Source organism: Gallinula chloropus (assembly GCF_964237585.1).
Source record: "Gallinula chloropus genome assembly, chromosome: 5".
NCBI classification, from domain to species: domain Eukaryota; kingdom Metazoa; phylum Chordata; class Aves; order Gruiformes; family Rallidae; genus Gallinula; species Gallinula chloropus.
Window position 1 is genome coordinate 57480053 of NC_140090.1, and position 21943 is coordinate 57501995.

Consider the following 21943-nt stretch of genomic DNA (forward strand, 5'->3'; position numbering starts at 1 on the left):
ACAAACACACACACACACACACACACACACCCAGCATCCTTGATAATTTCACTAGCATAGTGAGCATCACTACATTAAACCAAGGGCCATATAGATAAGGTGCTCATAGGCAGCACTTGGTGATAGATGGAAAATCTGGCAATTCTGCTCTGCTTCCCTTTAGCCATCAGCAGTTGCTAATTTCAGGAAAGCAAGCTTGGCAATTTCTCTTCTTTTGCCATGTATTGCAGTGCTTTAAGCCAGTGCATAAATGGTGCATGAAATCATAAACCTTCTCATCTACCATATTTTGTTGGTTTCTTACTTCAACAGGGCTGATGGCCTTGCATCAGTCTTGTTTATTTGGTTCAAATTCTTCCTGATATGTATAGAGATTTAAGCTCCAGATCTTTGAACTTTGGTGACAGCTCATAACTTGGTAGAAGGCTTGTCCTGAGTCGCCTTTTGGTGAGTTCAGTTCAGGACAAAACCGGGTTTAGCCTCAGCTCTATAATCTCACAACATTCTCAGTTAATACCCACACCAAGCTACATCTTTTTTTAGAGGCTGGGGTTATTTTTGTTTTTATTCAATTTATTTTCACTTTGCTGGGACACCACACATAAAAGTACAGTAATAACCAAATGAAAGTAATGAATGTATTTATTATGAAAACTTACAAAAGGCCTTTGATGGGTGCCTTTTGTGTCAGTAGTTTCACAAAGTTGCCAACAAGCTTTATAGCCATCAGACAAAAATGTGATGTTTCATATCTGTGCTGCAGTATCTATCCACCCAAGCATTTGATGTTATAAATGATTTAGAAACTCTCTCTATCTCAAATTAGCAACATCTGACACAATTGTGTGAAGAAATAAATTTTAAAATAAAAAAAGGCTGTGCTAATAGGGATTAAAACCAAAACATAGGACCCAGTCATCAGGAAAGGTGGATTTTCATTGTGCAAGTTAACTTTAGGCTTTGTAATTTTGCAGAGTTATTAAACACCACAATAAAACATACTGTGGTACTTTTATCATTAGAAAAATATCAGTGAATCAAACAAATATAAAGCAGATGAGTTTATTGTGAAAACAATGATGTCCACTATATAATCCAACATTTAAGCTAAACTATCTCAGCTTTAATGTTTGTCCACTGGCTGCAGTACAAATATAACCATACTAACACCTAATAGGCTTTATTCTGGAGTGACTTCTTGGGCTGTGACTATTTGTTGTTACATTTTGTAGAATAGCTATTTAAAGACAGTAACAAGAATTGTTAATACAGCATCTGTAAAATTGGATTGTTTAAAATATTTCACTCTCCTACAAAGTAACAAAACAATTTAAGATGATTTTTTTTGTTGTTGTTGTTATTATTTAGACCATGTTTAACCCATTTCACAGTCCCCAAAACAGAAGAAGATTCTGGCAAGTTCTTCCAATCTATGCTGCTTTAGCTAGTGACACACTATAATCTACATCCAGTTCCTACATTGGGTCATGTTAAGCCTTTACTTTGAAGTCAGTGCTCCTTTTTCATTTATGAACTGCATTTATATTATAACCAGAGTGATAAATGCTGGTCCTGACTACAGGAGAATTTTTGAAATTTGTGTTCAATTTCACCAAAATAATATGATTTGGGGGCGGGTTTTTTTGTGGGGTTTTTTTTTTTTTTCTTAGGAGAACAGTGTTTACTGTAGAGGCATAGAACATTATATCTTTATTATATACAGTGCATTTCTGAGTGTCCTTCCTTCACAAGTGAGCATTCACTGGATAAAACATAGTATTTAATCAAATGCAACACTCCTACATGGCTAAGGCTTGCGTGAGTCTCTGTCCAGTTTAACTGTCACACCCAAAAGCATCATAATGCCAACTTCACATAAATATGGGTCAAGACCTGAATGCATTCATGCTCTGTCCCAGCACAGTTCCACATGTAACATTAAATAGAACAACACCGGCAAAGAGCAAGACTGAAACAGGTATAACTACAGAGTTGCATTTCTCATTTATAGAAAATCTAAGAGCAATGAACAGTCTTGTCTTACTCCTATTTTGATGACCAAAGACACAAAACTCCCTTCTGGCAATTAGATAGAGGAACATGTAGAAAATCTGTTGGAGATCTTTGACATTTGGCCATTAAAGGTTGCAATAAGGGCAATAAGGGCAATAAGGGCAAGGGATATATGAAATTACAGTAAGATGCCTGGGAACGTGGCCTAAGTGACAGCTGACAGACCACATGATGACTGATGTAGAAATAAATTTTGAGCTTTGTTAATAATTCTTACTCCTTTCTCAAAAGACAACAAAGGAGGGGGGGGGAAATCAGCTTTTTCATAATTGCATGCACACACAATTAGTACAGGTTTTGGAGTTTTTTGTTAACTCATGTATTGGATAGAGAGTATGTCTGTGAGCGTGCGTGTGTCTGCAAATATGCATGTCCACACATGCATACATGTATGTGTGGATATATGCATGCAGATATATGTATATAAATGGGGGTATTACATGTAGTTGACACAGAGTCAGCACAGGTTGGGCTGTTTTGGGTGGTTTTGTTATTTGGTTTCTTTTGAGGGTGAAGAAAGACACAAGGGAAAAGCAAATATGTGACTTAACAGCAGCTGTTCTTGTGAGTTATAGTATCTGTGCACAGTCAGTACACTGCAGAAACCGCTCTCACTGCTGAAACAGGACTGTGGTCCTGGCCCCTCCCCACACCCAGGCACACCCACAGTGCCAGCAAGTTTGCGTGTGTGTGTGCGCTCTCTCTCTCTCTCTCTCTCATGGCTATTGCTTAAATTGTCCTCTGAAGCCCATGAGCCCTAAAATGAAAGGATAAAACTGGCCTCTGCTGTGGTTTTGTTTGGGTGACAAGCATCAAGCTCAGCAAAAGTTAAGGTGTAAAGAAAAGAAGATAGGCAGAGTTTAAATGCTTTTTTTTAAGGCCTCAATGTGATTGTCTTACTATTGCTTGCAAGATAGTAAGTATACAATTGATTTTTTTTTATTGGAAAAAAATGAAAACATTTCCTTGCACTTTTAAAAAAACTTTCTGAAGCTGTCACCTCTATCGTAACAGCTCTTCTTTCAAATCGACATGGATGGCCAAACACTGATCAGTACATGGACAAATTTGCAATGCCACCTGTAAGACAAAGACCTACTAGCCTGAAAGCCAGGAGCGTAGGAATAGAGAAAGCAGGAGGTGAGAGGCACACAACACATCCAGGGACTTGAGCAAATAGAAGCACATGGCTATCTCCCATTCAACTAACTCTGATGATAGGAAAGCCAATGGTGCTTAGACAAAGGTCATGTGCTTCAGGATAAAACTTATCTCACATAGCCTTTTCTTGAAAGAGTTAGCGTGTCTTCAGCAGTTTGCAAGCTGTTGTAGCAGCTGGGAAAGTCAGGTTAAACCACACTAAAGATATTTTTAAAGCAAAAGATCTTAATTAATACTGAAAATGTATTGTCTGTGACCTTTTATTGCAGGTTGTTAGGTACTGGGCAATGTTGTTGTTGTTGGTTTGGCTTTTTTTGTTTGTTTGTTTGGGGTTTTTTTTGGCCAGTGTGAGGATGATTTGCATTTCTTGAACTCCTCAGCAGAAGATGAAGGGGAAAGTCTGTAGTGTGATATACAGAGAGGACTGCTTTTGTTGGATTTTAGTGTGAGTTTGTGAACATCTAACAACTACTGCAATAATTTGCTGCATAAACTAATGCATGACACACAAAAAAAAGCAATAATTTACAAATGGTTAATTATGCATGTTTGCACTCCTTGGTCACTCACTGGCAAATCCATAAACACGTTAGTCACTGCCCTGTTCTAGCTGCTTCTCACAGGCTCCAAGTTAAACACAGAGCAAGCATGTAAACGGTTTTATCAAGAAGCATGTTAGTAAGGTCTTCTGAGGTTGAGGAGGGGTGGGAGGGGTGGGCATGTGTGTGTGTGTGTGTGTGTGTTGTGTGTGTGTGTGTATGTGAGACTCTGTGTGAGATTTTGTTTTTAAAGCTGTTATCATTGTGAATTTCTTTAGCACCAAAGTAAGTGTATGTCTCACCTTTCATTTCTAGTTTTAAATGTGCTTAAACAAAATAGCCATGTGCGTGAAAGGTGATGAGCAGGACAAAGCGAAAACAGAAATCGTTTCTCTGTGTTACAGTGGATTGGCCTGGGAATAGCTGTCAAAGTCAATGGCACATGCATAGAAAAAAATGCAGTGGGGAGTTCTTTATATTCCTTTTTTTTTTTGTTCCTCCTCTCTACCCTCTGAACCACCAATATCCCCAACATTTGAAAAAGCACATTGTTATTATTATTATTGGTGTTAGAACAATCCCAGGCTTAAGGGATATAGGTTGTTTATAATTGATCATATCTACACACCAGGTCTCCTAATAATCAGTTAGCAGGCACACTATTTGTAGGACTCTTGTATTGAACAATACTGGTAGGTGTGGGTACAGCCCCATCTCAAATAATGAAAGGAATGGAGGAGCTGTTCGGCTGTGGCCACTGCCTAGGATGGTATATAGGCCTATAGTACTGACAATTCTGCCCCAGTATTTATCAAAGCTACATTTATATAAAAGTAATGTATCTATTCTGCACAGATATTCTCTGCTATAGAACATGCAGCCATACTGGACCTGTGTAGTGCATAATGTGCAATAGCCTATATAATCAAGTCAATTCCACTGAAGTAAATAGATGATAGGACTGCTGGTCTAATGTATGTGCTTCATATAATGGTATACTAGTGTTAACTATCAAAATGAGAAGGGGTAGGGGGAATGAAAAATATAAAATGTAAAATAGTTTTTAATCACTTTGGGTGTAATTGAGTACAATATCTAAGTTAAGAAGCTCAACACAGTAATGCTGCATCTAATTAGAGCCTTAGTGAGTTTGAGAGAAAACTTCCTGCTTCAATCAATGCATTTTAAAGGAGATCTTTCTTTATAACTTACTTAAAAAACCAAACACAACATTTAAGCAGTTGAATCCATGTAATAGAGAACACAGATTTTTCAGAAAATGAAAATTTGACGCATGAGCACTTTGTGGACGGGACAATAACTAATAAGAACCACACAAAAATGTCAATAGAAATGATCTCAAGTTTTCCTCAAGTGCAAAAAAACATATGCCGCTTCTGCTATGGTACAGTTGAGACACCCACGCTTAGCTAATGCAAAGAAGAGAACCTCTGTCCAAAGAAGGGAAAAAAAAAGTTGCTATTACTTTTTATCTTTTGCATTTCTGTAGTGTTCAAGGCCAATGGCTTGGTTTTATTTTTATCCTTCAAAAAAAAAAACAAACAAGTGCAAACATATATATACTCACACACACACTCTCTCTATATATTTTGATGACTATACATGTCTATTTAGTTCTAGTTTGGGACTGGGGATGGGAGGCACACTGAGAACCAGCTATCATCTTAATTTAAAAGTTCATCAAGAAAAAGGAGTGTGACTTCATCATTTTACTTTTTACCATTATGGATTGGTGAGAGAGAGCAAATGCTGGTGCTCAGAAATGATCTACCTGACTTTGTCATATGTAATATCCAGTGATAAATATATTGTCCTGTAAAAAGGGTTTGTACATAACTTGTACATGGTTTCATTTTGTATTTTTCTCAGATTAAAATTTATGTATTTGTGTTCTAAAAGAAGAGATTGCCGTGTTGGTTTTTTTTTCCCTCTTTGAGACAGGCTGTGTCCCATAAAGTTACGCAACACACATATGTCACCAAGTCATGAATAATAATTTATTTACGAAGCAAATGTTATTAATACTTTGAACTAAGACTAACCCAGCCACCTTGCTTTCTTGTTCCCTTTCCAGAATCAGTCCCTTCCTAAGAATAATTACTACCAGCTGCCATAGAGGATGCTGTGAGGGCTGTAAGTGAATAATTACGCAGGAACAGCCTCACCCTAACACCTGTTATATAGTCAAATAAAATTTAATTTGGTATAACTTAGCTACTTTACTTTAAATGGCTGAGTAGAGCTTCTCATAGCACCTTTAGGTCGGGTTATGATTGAGTCATCACCTTTCTAAGCAGTCTAAAGACTATCAAAAATCAAGAACATTTAGAATTTATTTGGACTATGCTTCTTCTAGTGCAGCACAGAAAGTAAAATATAATATATATATAATATATATAAATATATATATATATAAATATATATTTATATACATGTAAAAAACCCCTTTTGTCTACTTTTGGAGTCTTGAAGATTGCATGCATGTGGCTTGCATTCTGTTGTTTAAAATAACCTTGCCATTAAAGTTGACATCATCAATCTTCCATGCAGCAGCAGCATCACAGTAATTTGTAATCGGCCACAGTATGATAATCCCAGTTTGAGTCTGAACCATGGAGTGGAGAGAAGAGCAGAGTACTGCAAAAGACTCAGTTAAGCATCAAATCCCCCTTCCCCCGAAAACCCCCACAAAAAAAACCCCAAAACCCAAAAAAAGCACAAATAGTTAATTTGGTCCTAACTGGGAGCTAAATAATGTAAAGAACCTGGTATAAAATGGCTGATGTTTTCTAAGAAAATAGTATTTCAGAGTGGGAACCACTCTCCCCCCACATCCCCCCCCAACAAATGCACAAATGCACAACAGCATTTCTGCAGGACTATGGAGAAGTGTGTAATAAACTGGCTCAACACCAATAGTGAAGCAAACTGGTCTGACCCTTATTATCTTACACCTGTCAAAAACAACCTTGGATGCTGTCAGTGGGGAAGGGCATCTATGTACCATAAAAAAACCATAATGAGCAGCTCAACATAAGGATTACTGTTTTAGTAAATTTGCATGGAGATGTATACATCTATATAGGTCTAGATTAGATGTTACTCCTCAATCTCGTCCCTTCATAATGTCAGGTATTAACTAGTAAGCTTGGCTTCTGATTACTGGAGGAGAACGATAAAAAGGATGTGAGGGAGAGCCGTCTAAGTCAGTCACTTGTTTTAAGATGGGACAATAATCAGCTGTCTTCTTCCTGCACAAAAGAGGTATTTTTATATATATATATATAGATAGTCATCCATGAATATATGTGTCTGCATTTGGACATGTATATTTATATCTATGCATATATGTCACTACCTACTAATTTTTTAGGGTCTTGACTTCTAGCCGGCACAGCTTGCTGTCAAAACAAGATGCTGTTTTGTTGTGCATCTGCAGCCCTGTTACTAATCAGTACAAAGGTTAGATTGAGCAGTACTCTATGCAGTTTCCAAAAATTATATAGTAGTCCTACTCTGCAAGTGGCTGCAGTGAATGAACAGCCTGCTCACTACATTTTATGGACTAAAGAACTATTTCTACTAGCCTCTCACAATACTTTAATTAGGATGCAATTGCCTTTTGCTGTATATAACAATAAAAGTGTACTTTGACATGCAGCTACCCTGTAATGCAGAGACACTACCGAGTCATACACTTACACTAGAAAACTAGCCTAGGAAGGTAGAAACAGGGTAAGTGATGAGTGTGAGGGTCTATATTGTCCACCAGTGCCACAGTATTTGACTGCAAGAAGGTCCTGTTCCAAACAGAAACATGAAGCCATCTGAAAAAAAAAAGATGGTGAGGACAATAGAAGTAACATAACTTGCCAACAAAACATGTTTCAACATCTCTTGCCACCTTATCCTTCTCTAGATGTATTTAAGAGCTGCTGTGTAACTTGTAAGAAAGCATCTACATAAGTTCAGAAAGCTTGACAGTTACTGCCTCAAAAGCTGTCAGTCATGTGAACAAATGACACAAGGGAACCATGCTACGCACAATAAATGTGGCCTTTGCTATTCTATAGTGCAAGAGTAAGTTACTCCTTGTCATCTCAGAAAGAAAAAAACCCCACATGGTCTCAGAATTGTCTTAAGCAAGCTGTGATGTGAGGCACTTATCCATACATATCTTACTCATGGCATAGTGTGGGTGGGTGTGTGGCAGGCACAAGATTTTGGGCCAAAATTAACAGCATGGTTTCTCATCCAGAGCCCTTTGCTGGGTCTGCTTGCTAACTGGCTCGCTGTTTGTTTGCTGTCTTGTGTCTCCACATCTAGAGAGTCTGGAGAAAGGCTGCATGGCTGGGACCTACATATTCTTAGCCTGAATTTGCTACCAAAGAACGTTTATCATGCAGTTGCATCTTAAGGATATAAATTACAAATATGAGTGAAATCAAGTGATAAAATCTTCATGGTGTGTTGGAAGAGAGTTGCGCATTCATTATGGGACTAATAAAGAACAGCTGGTGATAGAGGTCTACTACGGGCCACCTGATCAAAGAGAGACTACTGATGAGGCTTTTCTCCTTCAGCCACAGGAGGCATTGCAGTCACAGGCACTTATCCTGATGGGGGACTTTAGCCACCCAGATATCTGCTGGGAATACCACACAGAGAGCTGCAAAAGATCCAGGAGACTCCTGGAGTCTACAGATGACAACTTTCTGGTTCAGGTTTTGGACAGACCGACCAGAGGTGATGCATTGCTGGACCTGGTGCTCACTTATGTGGAGGAAATCATTTAAGGTGTTAAGGTTGGAGACAGCCTGGGCTGTAGTTATCATGTCCTAGATGAGTTTGCAATCTCAAGGAATGTGGGCCTGGCAAAGAGTGGCACCAGGACCCTGAACTTTAGGCGAGCAAACTTTAGGCTGTTTAAGGAATTGTTGGCCGAGATCTCCTGGGATGTGGTCCTTAGAGACAGAAATGTTGAGGAGAGTTGGCTACTCTGTAAGGATGACTTTCTGAGAGCTCAAGAGCTCTCTGTCCCTCTGAATAAGAAAGTGGGCAGGAGGGGCAGGAAACCAGCATGGCTGGGCAAGGACCTGCTGGCCCAACTGAGGGAAAAGAAAGGCAAATACAAGCTCTGGAAACAATGGTGTGTTGCCTGGAAAGAACACAGGGATGGTGTTCAGAATGACAGAGATAGGACCAGGAAAGCCAAGGGACAGATGGAACTGAACTTGGTGAGGGATGTTAAAAACAAGAAGGGATGTTACAGGTACATTGGCCAGAAGAGGCAGGCCAAAGAGAGCACATCCCCTTTGGTAAATGAGAAAGGAGAATTGGCTGCAACTGATGTGGAGAAGGCTGAGGTACTGAATGAGTTCTTTGCCTCGGTCTTCTCTGGCAGACAGGATTCTCATAATTCTCAAGTTCCAGAACCTTGCATCCCTGGACCTCTAGGTGGGAACTGGGGGAGTAAATCCCCACACACTGTAAGGGCAAAGCAAGTCAGACACTGCCTCATGAGACTGAATGTCTACAAATCTATGAGGCCAGTATACATGCATCCCAGGGTCCTCAAGGAGCTGGCTGATGTGGTTGCTGAGCCGTTCTCCATCATATCTGAAAAGTCGTGGCTGTCGTGAGAGGTCCCCGGGGACTAGAAAAAAGAGAGATGTGGATTTGATGGGTGGACCATCCAGTGGATAAGAAGCTGGTTGAAAGAGCGTAGACAAAGGGTGGTGGTCAATGGGTCTATGTCCAGGTGGAGGACGGTGACAAGCGGGGTCCCCCAGGGGTCTGTCTTGGGACCGGTGCTCTTTAACATCTTTATCAATGACATCGATGATGGAGTTGAGTGCACCCTCAGCAAGTTTGCAGATGACACCAAGCTGAGTGGTGTGGTTGACACAACAGAAGGAAAGGAAGCCATCCAGAGGGATCTTGAGAGGCTGGAAAGGTGGGCCCGGGTGAACCTAATGAGGTTCAACACTGCAAAGTGTAAGGTGTTGCACTAGGGCTGGAAGAATTCCAGACATAGATAGAGACTGGGAGAAGAGCTCCTTGAGAGTAGCCCTGCTGAGAAGGACCTGGGTGTCGTGGTGGATGAGAAACTTAACATGAGCCAGCAGTGTGCTCTTGCAGCTCACAAGGCCAATGGGATCCTGGGCTCCATCAGAAGAGGGGTGGCCAGCAGGGACAGGGAGGTGATTGTCCCGCCCTACTCTGCCCTCCTGAGGCCCCATCTGGAGTCCTGTGTCCAGCTCTGGGGCCCACAATACAAGAAAGATGTAGAACTGTTGGAGATGGTTCAGAGGAGGCCACGAAGATGATTAGAGTGCTGGAGCACCTCCCCTACGAAGAGAGGCTGAGGGAGCTGCGCTTGTTTGGCCTGGAAAAGAGAAGGCTGTAGGGGGACCTCATTGCAGCCTTCCAGTACCCGAAGGGAGCAGAGAAACAGGAAAGGCATCAACTTTTTAAAAGGGTAGACAATGGCAAGACAAGGGGGAATGGATTAAAATTAAAGCAAGGAAGGTTTAGATTAGATATTAGGGGGAAGTTTTTTACAGAGTGGTGAGGTGCTGGAACAGGCTGCTCAGAGAGGTGGTGCATGCCCTGTCCCTGGAAGTGTTCAAGGCCAGTTTGGATGGGGCCCTGGGCAACCTTGTGTAGATCCAGGTCTGGAGGTTGGTGTCCCTGCCTGTGGCAGGGGGGTTGGAGCTCTATGATCCTTGGGGTCCCTTCCAACCCGTGCCATTCTATGATTTTATGATTCATGTGATTATTTGATAAAACTATGCAAGGGTACTGAGTTTTCATGGCAAGGTCCTTATCTTACCCCACAAGCCTTTTGTTAAATTTTCAGACCTCTGTACAGTTGACAAGGGGGGCTTACAGAGGCTTTGGTGGGGGCATCTGGCCTCCAGCCAGGGTCAACCCACCACAGCAAGTTTTGATCCTAGCTCTTCCCTCCCTCCTCATCCTCTTCAAAATTGTGACTTAACTGGGATTGAAACCTGGTACTATTCCCATTAAGGTACCAAAACAGAAAATACAGAAAGTTACAGCCTTAGTGTATCTAATAAACACTAGCTGTGAAAGAATTTTGGAAAAATTTTATCCAAACATAATGAAGTGGGGAGTAATATTGGCAGATTTCATCAGCAAAGATTCTTGTGTGATCTTGATTAAGTCAGAGAAAACTTTATCTATCCATGATGAATTGAAGTGTGTAGTGTTTCTACAGCTAAGCTAGGTCCTAGGCATTATTTCTGTCTGTAAGTACTTGACTGAACTGCCCCGCCCCCCAGGCCCAAAACCAAATATGTATTATTATAACTTGTTTTCAGAACATCCATTATGCACAAATTTTCATCTACCTCTGGGTGCAGTTTGCCTGTTTTTACTTTCACATTTCCTGCAATTAGACACTAGCGGCCAGTAACCAGAAACTTTCAGTATCTGTCAAAAAGATCTTGCAGTCAGTGGGAGAGTAAGTTCAAAGTGTCCCAGTGGATGTTTTTGGGAGAGATGAACACTCCAGAGTACATTTTAAAAAATACTTTATTCAGTTTCCACTTTCCTTTCCTCCTTGGACGAAGAAATTCTTATTTCCAACCTCTTTGTCTTCTCAGATTCTGCACAGACTTTTGCAAATAAAACCACAGTAAAGACTTGTAAAAATGCTATATTGTACTTGAAACTTCTGATTTCTGAGAAATTATAAACATACATTTTTTTAATACATTCATTCAAGTGTTATCCAGAAAAGCCTTCTAATTAGATGTCAGATAGAATGCTCTATACATATTTTGAAATGTATTTATCTCAAGAGGCAGTGCAAAACAAAACAGGAAACGCTGTCTTATCAAGGATCAAGAAGACTTTACTTGTAGGGCGCACAACCCATGTGTGCAGGCTGAATTAGGTAGCCATCCACTCCAGGCATACAGCTTGAATACAAAGCATTTTTAAAAAGCAATATCATAGTGGTTTATAGTTGTTGATGGAAATGGGACTGGTCCATTTACTTTGAAGACAACTTTGGTGATATCAGTTAAAGACAAAAAGGTCATGACTTGTGCATATATAATATCTTCCCTCTGAGGTGGAGATGGCTTCAGAGGATAACTTTTCCTTATGATAGACTTTCTGAAGTGTGCTGTAAAATTAGTTTCTTATCTAACTACTGGACATGATTTCTGGTCTTTTCTCAGTGTGCAAAAATCATTGCTAACACCTATGCTTTTATCATCTTGCATAGCTGCAATGGAGAAATAATTAAAAAGTGCAAGACAGTGGGATTTAGGAAATCCCAGGAAGTCATCAGATTAGGCTCCCATATAGTCTTCTAGATTGATCATAGAATCATAGAATTGTAGGGGTTGAAAGGGACCTCGAGAGATCATCGGGTCCAATCCCCCTGCCAAAGCAGGCTCCCTAGGAGAAACTTCTCGAGAAACCGCATTTTACAGAATCAAATCTAAGCAGATTATTAAAAGTACATAGTTGTTTAAAAACTCTCAGACTGATGGAAAACTGGAAGGAGAAGATGAAGAGATGCTTAGATGTGTAGACAATCACATCTGACAGTGGGGCTGGAGAGGTTTAATAAAAGAGGACTTGGAGCTGCATAGAGGTTTGGGTAGCGAGGTAACTCAATCGTTTGCACTGATGGAAAGTATAACAAAGAAATCCTTCTAAATTCACTGCTTCAGTGTTCATCTTTCCCCACAGTGTTGGACCAGTTTCTGCAAGGATTACTACATCACATTCAGTTCTGCAGATGTTTTCTCATACTTGGACTCTGCCCAAAGATTTTGCAGGGAAGACCATAGCATCAAGCAATGAAACTTCTTACAGCCATTTGATATAAATTTCTTGTAGCTGGACTTCCAAGAAACAATTCTGTTAATATGTGCTTAATGCCTGCAGGATGTTTGTTAGGGAAACCAGCAGGTTGGGCTTTGCAAGGCTGCTTTGACATCTGAACCTCACTGAAAAGCGTTACTCTACCTAGGATGAAACCAACCTCTTGCTGGGTGCAGAAGAAGCTCTAAGCAAAGGCTTTTGTTCCTTTCTAGCTTACATTCTTTGTTCAAGTCAATTATCAGCCTCATGCCCTTTGCTTACAAGTAACAAATCAAAGCCATGCTTTTCATCCACTTTTGTTAGAAATATTCAGGATATGCCTGAAGATATTTTTTTTGAATGAAAAGGGTCATGGTATGACAAGACTAGCAACAATGTGCAAATAGTATCAAGTACTAGCAGCAAAACACCTGAAGAATACTGACCAGAGATGTCCTCTACAAAATAGGGCCTTTTCCACCTCAGCTGGCACAGGATGAGAGCCCTGGCATAAATGGATGTAAACTTTACTCCTATTGCCTCATCCAAATGTTTTGGTATGCTACACAGCAGCCATTGGAGAATTCATATGTAGCCTAGGCTTTGACACAACTGCCCTGGCGCCCTCTAAAAAAAGGAATGAAACTGCTTGCAGTCACAAAACCAGCTGTATCTGCAGTATGATTTGCATAGTTATTAGCTGAAAGGGTGGTTTGTTTATTTTTTTCCTATAGAGTCCCTTCAAATCATTTCAGTACTGTTAGAGGCTGCAGGATCATCTCATCATCCTCCAGCAGTTCTCTCATTAACACCTCTGACCTAGAGGCCTATTCCTCAGGGGACTGCCACTCTACAGCCAGTTAAATCACCTGTCCCTCAGCTATAAATGCTGTGGAGACATAACTATAAGGATTAGACTGAAACCATTTATTTAGAGCAAAATAATACTGTCTGTAAGACTAAGAAGATTTAAATCCTCTGGACTGCATAACACAATGCTGGTAAACTTATGTTGGTGGACAGTGACCCATTGCTGTGTCCAAGTCTTGTAGAACATGTTCCAAAGCTATAGCTGCTTTACATGGACTCTACCATTGTCTCATAATACCTTTAGCATGCTTAGTAAACATGTGGACCATGCTCATCCCAGCAAACAACAGTTATTTAACATAAACTGCCTTTTGGAGATGTTTATTAATCCTAATTGTCTATGTAGGCAGCCTAAGGTAATTGGATATCAGACACTTGAGTTTAGGGGAATCAGTCTATGCCACATACTCTGTTACCCCTTTATGGAAGACCAGTCCTGATGTACTGTGATAAAAGACCTTTTTGCAAGGTAGCTGGCTTGATACCATCCGATATTACAGCTTGCTTATTAAGAAAACATAATAACAGAAGCAAAAAACATGAGCTTGTCTTCTAAGAAAATTGTTCTTTAGCTTAGGAATAGGAAGAAGTTCCAGACCTTACACCTCTGTATTTTCTATGCCTCTGTTCCTCAAAACTTGTGCTTTAGAGCAGTTTGCCCAGAATCCTTTAATGTGACAAGAAACTCCATTCTATTGTACACACAGTTCATCCTCTAACAATGTAATTGTTCTCTTGCTGTACATCTGCTGGTTTGTTGGGGTTTTTTATTGGCTAGTCAGATAAAAGCATCTGATGATAAATTACAGCCTTTTATCTCATCCTGTTACCCTGCACACTTAAAAATGTAGTTTCATTTGCCTTGTTCTTGATCATAGAATTCTTTTAAAAGATTATTGCTTGCACATTCCTGTTCCTTTTTCTCCATCACACATATATCATGCAAGTGATCAATATCAATAAATTATCATAGGAATTTTGGCAGTAGCTCTACACACTCCCTTACTGTGAAGTCTTAGGTGGAGCCCCACAGTAAGAATCCTCTTAAGAACTTGGCCCATGAGGGCATAGCTGAAGGAACAGATCTGTATTCCATGTTTAACTTAAAACTAACCTAATTACCTGGAATCAGCTGTTATTTGTTTGGAGAAGTTATGTTTCACATGCTTTGCAGATTAAAACTTTGAGACAAGCAAAAAATAAACATTGCTTAAGACAGTTAAGGAAGGGGTAGACATATGGAGAACATCTTTAGCGAGGATTGTGTTTGGGGAAAGTGGTATGGAGAAGAGAGAGCAAATGGCTGAACATTAAAACATGAAAGCAAAAGTGCTATCTTAGAAAAGGAAACCAACTGAAAGTACACAACCAATGCAAGAGTACAAGATTGGTACAGAATGCTCTGGCCAAATCTAATGAGCTTTTTGTCATGCTCTAAAATCAACAGATCTACCATGTGCTTCAGTGAACTCTGGTTTCTTTCCAGAGCAAGGCAGATGACTTTTTATCAGATGTGTCACTTGGTGAAATAATTGCTAGCAATAATGGTGCAATAGCAGCATACTCAGAGCACAATTTATCCATGTCTGTTCTATCTTTTGACTTCAAAGCTTCTACTGCCTCACAGATCACATCAAAATGACACCTCTGTCGTTAATGACAGTGGTCTAATGCAATACAGAGAAGCCAAATCACTTCTCCAAATAGGCAGAATGCTCTCATACAGAAACTAGGCATGTGCATGGGTCCTGACATTCATATTCAGAGTTGTATTTGTGGGGAAGAGGGTGGGTTTGACAGATTTATTCATATTTGAAACAGCTTAATTTTATAAAGCACAAAATTCACTGGAATTAGAAAGGGGGAGAAGGGGAGCAAGAGTAGCATGCAGGGATTTAACTTATGGAAAGTGAATGTCTGGATGTAAGATATTTTTGTTTCTATAGCATGGATTAGCCAGTGTCAGAGGTCAGAGACATGAGCTGTCCTTAAGGAAACAAACAAATAAACAAGTCAAAGATAAACATATCTTACGTGCACACTGTCCTTGTAGGCAAAGTCACATATTTGCTGGATCGAGTAACAAACCAAGCTGTGGTGAAGCTCTCGTGGTGGTCATTAGTCACATAAAGAAGAAAGCCAGCAAATTGCAGTTCCTAAGAAGAAAGAATTGTCTGTTTACATTCCAGCATTGGTTGGAAATTACCATAGAACAATAAATCTCTAAGTATGAAAAATATTTATTTTGGTTTCATAGTATACATAAACACACGTGCAACCAACATAGTGGCAGGGACACCATTTGTTTACGTTTCATTAAGATGTGTAGTTAAAAGCCTTACTAAAAGGGTCCATTTCTCACTTCAGTGGTGAAATTTATTGCCTGAGGGTTAAGTAATGCTTCAGAGGAAAAATGAGGTTTAGGAATATTGTTATATTTTAGCAACTTTTCTAATGGAAACATTTCCTGAAATGGCTGCTTGGGTGGAGGGTTGAGACTTCACCATCATGCATGTTTTTCACAGTGTTTTATATAAAAAAGAAAATAAAAATATAATCATCTCTCACCCTTCCTCCCCAAAAGAGACAAAGTTTCATTGGAGAAAAAGACACAAATAATTTAACTGACTTTTTTCCCAATTATTATTGCTATTTGACAAGTAAGATAAAGAGTACTTATAAAGCTAAAGAAAAGGAAATAAATTGAAAGGAAAGAAGTTTTCAAACCCCAGTTTTCAGTTCAAATGTTTGGATAGTGAAAAGGCAACTTTCTTTCAGAGCCATTAGCAATGGGCTGCCATTTGAATAGTATATATAATGTAAATTACTGACTGTATATTAGCATGATTTTTTGTGTGTGATAGTGGTCTTGTCATTTATTGATTGTAGACATATTTGAGCAGGCTAACTTGAAAATCAGTACTGTGAATCAGATTCCGCTCCTAGACTGCGTTTATGGGCCAGGGAACCATAACACTGCCATGAAACTGGGTCTTAAAGTTGTCGTAGGTAGGAGACAGCAGAAAGACTGACGCATTCTCCAGTTCCCATTACCCGCTTCAGTGATAAGAACAAATTTCAAGCAGTATTCAGTATTTGTTTCCTGATTGCTGGGTAAACAAAGTGGACCTTATACATGTCACCAGGACGTGTATGTGTGTGTGAGTACACAAATATATAAAATTAAATTATCTCATTTCACACAGGCTTTCAAAGAGCAAGGAAATCTGGTCTCATGTTCTAGAAAAAAAAACAGAAACTTGCAATAGGGTAGAAAGATAGTTTTAGGCTACAGGTGCAGGGATTGGGATCCTGATGGAGTCTTGAGACTGTTAGAGTCACTTAGTAGAAGTTACGTCAGCAAGTTAGGGACTGTTGTATACAAGCAGCTGGAATGATGAAGCTCAGAGTGCACATTTAGTGAAGGGTGATTGCAGAGGAGGGAAAGAGGAAGGGGAGAATGGGAGCTTACTTATTAGGCTTTATTTTGGGATAAGAAGGGGGGAATTGTGGGGGGTTTTCAGCTGGAATGACCATTTGCTACAAATTAGTAATATCTTTTTGAGATTTTTTTTCCTTAAACTGACCTACAACTGTAATGTAAAGAGACTGTCTTGGTTTTCCTTTTATTTAGTTATTTTTCACTTGAGTAGGCTTGATTTTTACCCTAATTTTTCCATTCATTTTTCATTAGGAGTAAGTAACAAAGCAAGGAGTTGGAGTAACAACAGAACACTTTTCTGGCCATTTCCAGAAACCACAGGCTGTTTTTTTTCTGACCCAGAATTCAGTATTATCAAACAAGTTCTTCTTTCTTTCCAGTGTCTGTCGTTATATTGCTGAGAACAAATTAGAAGATTTTCATACAGACTTTCTGGGAGACATCCCTTAAAATGCTGTGTCCAAGAAGTACAAAATTCCTTGGAATTCTGCAGAAAGACATGCCCTTCTGTGCCTCTTGTCACTTAGCTGTCACCGGGCAGATTGAACCTGAAGCAAGAGGCCACACATAAAAGCATTAAGTAAAGATCTTAAATTGTTTTATCTTCAGTTTAATCTATTTAGAGAGCACTGCTAAACTAAAACCTCCAAGATGCCTATGAGGAATTACCGAAAGATTCTCCCACCTGTCCTGCCAATACAGGTCGCCTCTTACCCATAGAGAATGTTGTCATAGGCCAAAGCAATACTTTGCCTGTTTGGTTGTCGTAATCAGAGTTTCTAATTTAACCTTTGTACTGGTATTAGTATAACATTAATTCAGTTCCAACTATATTGTGCTGGCCATCACATTTCAGGATCAGCTGTCACACCATTTGTGAAACAGTGGTGGTTTTCCATCCAGCTTTAGCATCCAGTGTAAATGCTGAGTAGTAAGCTTAAAGGGAAAAAAAATCTGTCTTTACACACCTATGCTTTGTATCTACCACAAAACAATTTTTCTGTTTATGTATATAAATAATATATATTAACATTTTTTAATACAGAAAAGCTTTTCCTTATATAGACAACACCAAAAATCCAATTGCAGGTTTACTATAAATTTTCAGCATGAATTTCTCTGGATAATTATTATCTTACAATGCCCTACAGTTTTAATGCACAAAAATTGCTTTCCAAAGAAAGGAAATAATCAACAGGACTCATTAAAATTCATAACATTCTGGCTAAACCTGTATAACAAATGCAAAATCTCTTTCCTTGAGAGACACTGCAAAAACGTGTAAAAGCATTTTGAGTTTTGTACACCAAAATTTGCTCTTGATACTCACAAGTACTCTGCTTAAGTGCCTTCAGAAACCCGATCTGAAACTTTGGAAAGATCAGAGAATACTTGTCTGCCACTTAGGCCAAAATTCAGACCTTTCCTGGACTCCTTACACAGAGTCTCTGGGTTTTTTTTGTATCACCATTTCACTAGACTTCCAGCACCTTCTGTGCTATTTTGCTTAAGTTTTTATATTTATGCATTCAAACACCCTCTCTTGCAGAATAAAATGGAGATTTAATGACCCATCATCATTTCTACTGTGAGTTAGGTTTCCCTGTAGGTCAGGAAACTACAAATTGCACATCACAGGTGGCTTACACGAAACTGTCTCTGTGTATTCACCCGTATTTATGCTCCCCGCCTTTTGACTGTTTCTTCAAGCGGTAAATGTTGACCTTTGTTCAAAGGAGTGACCATCAGTAGCTGTATAACAATATAACAAGGATATTTTTATCTATTTCAGATTCTATATTACGTTTATATTAAAAAATTGCTGCGCAAAAAACCTACTAGCTGTAAGTTCTTCACAGTAGTAAGCATAGAAATGTTTTTCTCCTCTCAATGACTTTGTAAGAAGAAATACTTCTAAAACCTCTGCCCCGTAATCATCAAGGACCCTAACTAAAAAGTGCTTTTAGAAAGTGCAAAGATATAACAGTCCCAAGATGAATCTGCCCTACAGTTCCATTTTCTCCCATACAAACGTTTGGGAGCTTATCATTGAAGCCGCATTAGTCTTGATTTAAGGTCTTTTGACACATTATTACAGCACACTGCCATCACTTCACACCTGCCATTCTGTCAGTCAGAAGAGAGGGAGGGGAAACAATTTTGATGTCAATCAACAAATCCTTTGGGAGGTGTAACCTGTTAAGACATATTACCCTTTGCCCATTGCAATTTACAGACTTTGAATTTAAAGGACATATGCCAGAAATAATTAAAGACTGATCTTTTTTCTACTCACTTATGAATGAAGGCATTTAGCACCACCAGCACATTTATATTGTCCAGAAGAAGAAAGAAAAAGTGGAGCTGAGCATGGTACTACTACTCCTTCTATTTCTATTAATTAATTCTTCTGGCTGGATGTTAAAATATGCTATCCCTCAGGGAGCAAATTTAGAAAAGTAGCCATAACTATTAGCACTTATATTAATGTCCTAGCAAAGCACAAATTATTCCAGCATGATGCAAGGTCCTCAACATTGTGAATCAGGACATTATATTAACAATAGAAACATCATGAAATTATTGAGGAAAAAAAGGGAAAAAATAATTCTGTCCCATAGACTTTAGTAGCTACAAGAGAATTCCCAACCTGGAGAATTGCAGCTTGCTTGGGTTTGGACCACCTTGTATCTATTCTGCTGTAATTTACTCAGAGGCATCAAAGGAATGATGTTAACCTCAAAATCTGAATTTAGGACCTAAATCCTGAGCTGAAGGAGACTCTGCTTTTTTTCCCAAGTAAGTTTTCAGAATGACACGGAAGAAAAGAAGCATTTACACAGCCTACTTGTTACTGTTCACAACTCATCTCTGGAAGGAACATCTTGTCCTTAGACTGACCTTAGAGCTACAAGCTAAAGGAAATAGCTACAAAACAAGAATAGCTATGGAGTAAATAAAACAACAGGCAGGGACTATATAGCCCAGAGAGAAGTAGAATAAAAAAAATTAATTATATTGTAAATTTTTTTACACTATTGCACTGTATTACTATACATACAGTTTGTTTGGGCTAGAAATGGGGTGGAAATGTGGAAGCTCTAAACTGCAGTTGCTAACATGTATTACCAAATCACTACTGGGGAGAACAATTTTGAGTTAATCAGAAAAACTTCAGGCATGTTAATTAGTAGGCTTACCCTATGCCATATAACTTATCATCACTGAACTAGAACAAGAGGTATTCTTTTCTCCTAAGGAAACATGCTCTTTTCTACATCCTCTTCCTGCCTTACCTTTTACCATACTGTTAAAACCAAGGTGGAGTTAGGGAGAAGAAAGCAATTGCTCTCAACTGTGCCACAGACCTTTAGGGACTAATACATCACCCTCCTTGAGAAGTAAATACAACATGGCATGCTCTACTGATAGCATGGATATCAATATCACACAGGTGATTAGAAGACACATGGCACTCTCAATTTGCATTCACAAATCATTTTCATCAGGAGGGTAGAGATTCTCATGCAGACAAAAGGATTTTGCACACACTGTTTATTAATTTGATCTGAGGGATTGAAAGGGCTAATAGTGACAAAGGTGTGCATTTGTAGCTTCTAAATTTCCAGTTCCCAAAATAAAGGGGTCACCTTAATTGTGAAAGACTATGCCCTCTTAGCTCTCATAATTTAAAGAGGTACTCTGAGGAGGGTGGGAAGTTTTAAGATGGGGCAGTAGGAATGAAAGGTGGATTTTGCTTTACCATTTTACATATAGGAAAGAGGAAAACAACTGCTTCTTCAGCATCTGTCTCCCCTCCCTTTTAAATATGCCATCTGTCTGACTAGATACTCTGCCTCTTTTTGCATTTTCATGGTACCTGAGCACCTCTAGCTATTAGATTTTTCCCTCATCTGCTCTACTTTCCATGCTCTCTGAAGGTGGCTCAGACATGACCATGTAATATAGTCCTTTTGCCTCAGATTCAGCTTGCTGTGACATTCATTAACTTCATGCACAGTATCAGCAACTGTCCCTTGAGTGTAAGCTACAGTGGACGCAAAAAATAGTACATCAATTTTTACAAAAGAAGCCAAGGATTTCTAAGACAGACCAGAATTGCTGATTTCAGGCAACATCAGCATTCACAACAATGCATAAATCAGAAGTAGAATAACTATGTCTAATACAAGAATAAAATACTATAAGATGTGTCTTGTCTCATATTTTGTGTTAACAATAACATAAAAATACTGTATATTTCCTGCTGGCAACTGATGGCCAATTCTGCTTTTACCTTTACTGTGCAAAGCAACACTGGTAATGGAGTAAAGCTGGTAGAACACATGATTGAGTCTCCTATTTTGAAGCTGGTCAGAATAGAACCATGTCTGCTTGGAAGACTGTCGAATATGCTATGACATTTAATCAACTGTTTGACTACAGGCTTACCTCTAGTATCTGTGGTGAAGTGAACATGATTCCCCTTACCTTGCTTCACATCACACATCACTTTTTGGTGCACTGCCATAGAAAGCTGGGTTATAGCCTTTCCCCCCCCCTCCCCAAGAGGAACACAGTAACAGAGGTCAGCTACAGTCATGAATTTTATGAAAGGTTTGCTGGGAAACCACATTAAATGGCAACATCAGTCCATACATCAGCTCTGCAGTGCTCTTATTCCAAGACTCTGCAGCTGAATGATTTGCAATGTACTTGCATTTCATGGCCATCATTTTCAAGCAATGTCATTTGCCTTGGTATCAGACACTTCAGCTGCAGGAGAGTCCACCCAGCTATTCATGATAAATTTCCTTTGTGAAAAAAATCTTCACCAGAAACAGAAACATACTCCCAGGATCACCAAACTCCAATCTTAGGAAGCATTAGACATACAACCAGGCACAGAAACTTCAAAATATAACAGAGGCTAGAGAGCAAAAGCTGAGGACAAAATTACTATCTCAGGTTTCATAAATATAACAGGTTT